Below are 6,154 nucleotides of genomic sequence, written 5' to 3' on the forward strand. Positions count from 1 at the left end.
TTCCATTGCTGGGTTCTCAGAATCATAAGCTTCTTCTTCAGAGGAAGCTTCCTTAGTACTGCCTGTTGCTGCTTACATTCTAGACAGACTCTGAGAAATCATATTAACTTGTTGGGTCAATATTTTATTCTGAGCCAATATGGCATTCAGAGTATCAATCTCAAGAACTCCTTTCTTCTGAGTTGTCCCATTATTTACAGGATTTCTTTCAGAAGTGTACATGAATTGGTTATTTGCAACCATTTCAATGAGTTCCTGAGCTTCTGCAGGCATCTTCTTCAGATGAAGAGATCCTCCAGCAGAGCTATCCAATGACATCTTGGATAGTTCAGACAGACCATCATAGAAGATTCCTATGATGCTCCATTCTGAAAGCATGTCAGAAGGGCACCTTCTGATCAATTGCTTGTATCTCTCCCAAGCTTCATAGAGGGACTCACCATCCTTCTGTCTAAAGGTTTGGACTTCCACTCTAAGCTTGCTCAATTTTTGAGGTGGAAAGAACTTTGCCAAGAAGGCATTGACTAGCTTTTCCCAAGAGTTCAGGCTTTCTTTAGGTTGTGAATCTAACCATGTCCTAGCTCTGTCTCTTATAGCAAAAGGAAAGAGCATAAGTCTGTAGACTTTAGGGTTAACCCCATTGGTCTTGACAGTGTCACAGATTTGCAAGAACTCAGCTAAGAACTGATGAGGATCTTCCAATGGAAGTCCATGAAACTTGCAATTATGTTGTATTAGAGAAACTAATTAAGGCTTAAGCTCAAAGTTGTTTGCTCCAATGGCAGGGATAGAGATGCTTCTCCCATAGAAATCAGGAGTAGGTGCAGTAAAGTCACCAAGCACCTTCTTTGCATTGTTGGCATTGTTGTTTTTGGCTGCCATGGTTTCTTCTTCTTTGAAGAGCTCTGTTAGGGCCTCTAAAGAGAATTGTTCTTTAGCTTCTCTTAGCTTTCTCTTCATGGTCCTTTCAGGTTCAGGATCAGCTTGAACAAGTGTGCTTTTATCTTTATTCCTGCTCATATGAAAGAGAAGAGAACAAGAAAGTAAGGAATCCTCTATGTCAAAGTATAGAGATTCCTTGAGGTGTCAGAGGAAAAGAAGAATAGAAGGAGGAGGTAGATGGAGGAGAATTCGAACATATAAAGAAGGAGGGAGTTCGAATTGTACCTTGAGGAGGAGTCTTAGTCCCTTAAATAGAAGGATGTGAGAAGAGGGGAAGAATTTTCGAAAATAATTTAAAAAGATTTTGAAATAATTAAAAAGAAATTTGAAAATTTGATTGAGATTTTTGAAACCTAAGATTGGGAAAGAAATAAAGTGATTTTTGAAAAAGATTTTGAAATTAGAAAAGGATATGATTGAAAAAATTAATTTTTGAAAAAGATGTGATTGAAAAGATGTGTTTGAAAAGATATGATTGAAAATCAATTTAGAAAAAGAAAGTTTTAAAACTAAAGTTGATTACTTGACTAACAAGAAATTAAAAGATATGATTCTAAAATTTAAAATTTGATCCTTTCTTAATAGGCAAGTAATAACTTGAAAATTTGAAGTAAATCTTGAATTGAAGCAAGGATTTTTGAAAATAGTAAAAATAAATATAAAATGGAAAGAAATTGATTTTGAAAGAGATATGATTGAAAAGATATGATTTGAAAAAGATTTGATTTTGAAAAATTTTGAAAACTTGAAAAAAATGTGAATTAAAAACAAAATCTTCCCTCTAGTGTCATCCTGGCATTAAACGTCCAGAATGGTGCCCATTCTGGCGTTTAACGCCCAAATCTCTACCTTTTTGGGCATTAAACGCCTAGCCAGGTACCCTGGCTGGCGTTTAAACGCTAGTTTTCCTTCTTCACTAGGCGTTTTGAACGCCCAGCTTTTTCTGTTTGATTCCTCTACTGACTGTTCTGAATCTTCAATTCTCAGTATTATTAACTTGAAAAGACATAGTTTAAAAATATTTTTTGAATTTTTGATGATGAGAAATAATAAAAATGCAACTAAGATCAAGTAAACAATGCATGCAAGACACCAAACTTAAATGTTTGTATACTAAGGACTATAACAATGTAAAAATGCATATGAAAAACAACAAAACACACTAAACAAGAGAATTTAAAGATCAGAGTAATGAAATCATCAAGAACAACTTGAAGATTAATCAAGAATAATATGTATAAATTTTCGAAAATTAGATGGATAAAGACATGCAATTGACACCAAACTTAAAATTAGACAATAGACTCAAACAAGAAACATAAAATATTTTTGGTTTTATGATTTTAAAATTTTTTTTGTATTTTTTTCAAAAATTATATAGAAAAGAAAATAAAGAGAATCAAAACTTTTAATAAGAATTCCAGGAATCATGTAATGTTAGTCTAAAACTTCAGTCTAAAAAGATTAGACATGTTTGGCCAAGCCTCAGCAGGACATTACATTCAATAGCTAAATTGATGAGAATCAATCAGCTTTTGTGATGATAAGAACATCACCTTGAAACTTTAAAATTCATTCTTAAAAATTCTGAAAAGTACCTAATCTAAGCAACAAGATGAACCGTCAGTTGTCCAAACTCGAACAATCCCCGGCAACGGGGCCAAAAACTTGGTGCACGAAATTGTGATCATCAACAATGGCGCCAAAGACTTGGTGCTCTCAAACGTGAATCACACTTTGTCACAATTCCGCACAACTAACCAGCAAGTGCACTGGGTCGTCCAAGTAATAAACCTTACGTGAGTAAGGGTCGATCCCACGGAGATTGTCGGCTTGAAGCAAGCTATGGTCATCTTGTAAATCTCAGTCAGGCGGATTCAAATGATTATGGAGTTTAAGGTGATGAAAATAAACATAAAATAAAGATAGAGATACTTATGTAATTCATTGGTGGATTTCAGATAAGCGTATGAAGATGCTTTGTTCCCCTTGAACCTCTGCTTTCCTATTGCCTTCTTCCAATCATTCATACTCCTTTCCATGGCAAGCTTTATGTTGGGCATCACCGTTGTCAATGGCTACATCCCGTCCTCTCAGTGAAAATGGTCCTGATGCTCTGTCACAACATCGGCTAATCAGCTGTCGGTTCTCGATCATGTCGGAATAGGATCCATTGATCCTTTTGCGTCTGTCACACGCCCCACAATCGTGAGTTTGAAGCTCGTCACAGTCATCCCTTCCCAGATCCTACTTGGAATACCACAGACAAGGTTTAGACTTTCCGGATCTCAGGAATGGCAGCCAATAATTCTAGCCTATACCACGAAGGTTCCAATCTTAGTTTTGAAACCTAAGAGATACGCATTCAAGCCATTCCTAGTAGAACAGATGTGGTTGTCAAGCACATGTTCATAGGTGAGAATGATGATGAGTGTCACGGATCATCACATTTATCATGTTGAAGAACGAATGAATATCTTGGAGAAGAAATAGACTTGAGTTGAATAGAAAAATAATAGTACTTTGTATTAATTCATGAAGAACAGCAGAGCTCCACACCTTAATCTATGGTGTGTAGAAACTCCACCGTTGAGAATACATAAGAACAAGGTCCAGGCATGGCCGTGAGGCCAGCCCTAAACGTGTCTAAGATAGCATAAGGCTTATCAAAGATCCAAAGTATATCAAAATACAATAGCGAAAGGTCCTATTTATAGAAAACTAGTAGCCTAGGGTTACAGAAATCAGTAATTAATGCAGAAATCTTCTTCCGGGCCCACTTGGTGTGTGCTTGGGCTGAGTATTGAAGCATTTTCGTGTAGAGACTTTTCTTGGAGTTAAACGCCAGCTTTTGTGCCATTTTGGGTGTTTAACTCCAGCTTTTGTGCCAGTTTCGGAGTTAAACGCCAGAATTCTTGACCTGAATTGGAACGCCTATTTGGGCATCAAATATCAGGCAAAGTATGGACTATTATATATTGCTGGAAAGCCCAGAATGTCTACTTTTCAACGCAATTAAGAGCGCGCCAATTGGGCTTCTGTAGCTCCAGAAAAGCCACTTTGAGTGCAGGGAGGTCAGAATCCAACAGCATCTGCAGTCCTTTTTCAGCCTCTGAATCAGATTTTTGCTCAGGTCCCTCAATTTCAGCCAGAAAATACCTGAAATCATAGAAAAACACACAAACTCATAGTAAAGTCTAGAAATGTGATTTTTAAATAAAAGATAATAAAATATAATAAAACTAATTAAAATATACTAAAAACATACTAAAAACAATGTCAAAAAGCGTATAAATTATCCGCTCATCATTCTTCAAAACAATTATAATTCAAATTCCACTAATTCAATTCTTATATAGTAAGAGCAGATAAAAATGCAAGAGGATAGCTCATGAAAGCAGGAAACGTAGAAATTCAAGCATGGAACCCTCACTGATGGTGTATGTACACTCTAGTCTCTCTAGTGTATAGGGTAATCACTCTATCCTTCTCTAATCATGCTTTCTAATTTTTTTCTTCTCTTAAACAATCAACAACATTTACAATACCAATGCAAGCATCATGAGGTCTTTTCAAGGTTGTAATGGGGACAAGGTAAGGGTAAGGATTCATATATGTCTAGTAAGCTTATAAATTGAATCTTTAATTAACCTAAGCTTTAACATAACCTATATATATACTCTATATAACTTAGAATTTACACCTAGCTACCCAGAATTCCCTTTTACATTCCATACTCATGTATCAACTTTTTATTTTAATTTTATCATATGTGCATTGATTTTTGAATTCTTAATTCAGCATTGGGGTAATTTTGTCCCCTTATTTATTGATTGATTTTTTTTAAATAGAAACATAAAAATAAATATAGCTTATCAATGCACATAGATTTTTGATTCTTATAGTTTCACATGAGTAAGTATCCAAATTCCCATTAAATTATCATGGCACATTCCTTTAATAACTTTTGTTCCCACAATTTTCCATACTTAACTAGCACACACAATTCTATCTTAAGCTAACCAAAGATTCAATTTGGGATATACAATTATTTTTCCGCTTAAGGCTAGTAATGTGGTGAAATATAGAACAAATGGGATTTAAAGGCTCAAAGTGGTTAACAAAGGTAATTAAAAGGGTAGGCTTAATTTGGATAAGTAAGCTAAACAAATAATGGCATCAATCATATGCAAGCATACAAATATAATAAACATTGGATATATAAGATGAAACAAAATATCGATTACAATCATAGAGAAGTAAACACACAAGAATAAAATAATTATCGTTAAATAATGTAACCATGCATAAAGGCTCAAATCTTCACAGGTTGTGTGTTCTTTAGTTCAAAAATCATGTTCCAAATACAACTTCAAGCAGATTTATCATAAAAATGTGAAAAATTAGTGAAATTTTGTTCCAAAGATAGAGTCTTAGAAGAAACTTATTGTCTTTTCAATCAAGTAGAGCATGCATGCAACTAACCTATTACTATGCAATTTATCCTATTCTATAAAAGAAAGAAAATCTAACTAAATATCCTAATTTATTGGTGCTAGGGAAGAGAAATTACCTCCGGAAGTTAGGTACTAACCGACCTCCCCACACTTAAGGTTTTGCACCGTCCTCGGTGCCATCTGTCAGGAACAGGGGTGGGCTGGTAGCAGTATCTCCACAGTTGGGGCCATCATGGCTCCCTGTGCTGGTAAAAGAAGTGGAGTCCGGGGTGTCTGAGTCCTTGAATTTTCCCTTGAGTAGCTCCTTGAGGTGTTTGAATCGGCGCTCGTTATGGCGCTCTCTTAACTTCGCTTTCTGTTCTTGCTGATCCAATCTTTTGATTATCTGCTGGAGCAGTTCATCAGTTGTAGGTGCTTGTGGTGTTGAAGAAGGAATATCTTCAACTGGAGCAGTAGGAAGGCTTGTAGTGGCTGCTGGAAGTCTGACGTACTTCCCATTGGGGACATACTGATCATCCCGTGGAAGCATGGCTTTGGTGTCTCAAGCTCTGTAGGAAACTCTGGCTGCTGAGACAAGATCTGAGACCAAGGCGGGAAAAGATAAGTTGCCCGCAATTTGTACGTGTCCCATGGCATTCCGGATATGTCTTGGTAGACTCAGAGGCTGGTCTGTAAGGATGCACCATAGTAGAACGGCCATGTCCGCAGTGAAGGAGGACTCGTGAGTGCTCGGAAAGGCGTAATGGGACATGATT

The 6,154-nt window shown here is 36.3% G+C and overlaps 1 non-coding gene across 1 annotated transcript; it reads left to right on the forward strand.

The window, feature by feature from the left end:
• The first annotated feature begins 372 nt into the window (after window positions 1–372).
• LOC112760262 (small nucleolar RNA R71) lies at window positions 373–480 on the forward strand. Its single transcript, XR_003180711.1, has one exon. It is a non-coding gene; the product is annotated as a small nucleolar RNA R71 (small nucleolar RNA).
• The last annotated feature ends 5,674 nt before the right edge of the window (window positions 481–6,154 follow it).

This window comes from Arachis hypogaea, chromosome 16 (assembly GCF_003086295.3).
Source record: "Arachis hypogaea cultivar Tifrunner chromosome 16, arahy.Tifrunner.gnm2.J5K5, whole genome shotgun sequence".
Classification (NCBI taxonomy): Eukaryota; Viridiplantae; Streptophyta; class Magnoliopsida; order Fabales; family Fabaceae; genus Arachis; species Arachis hypogaea.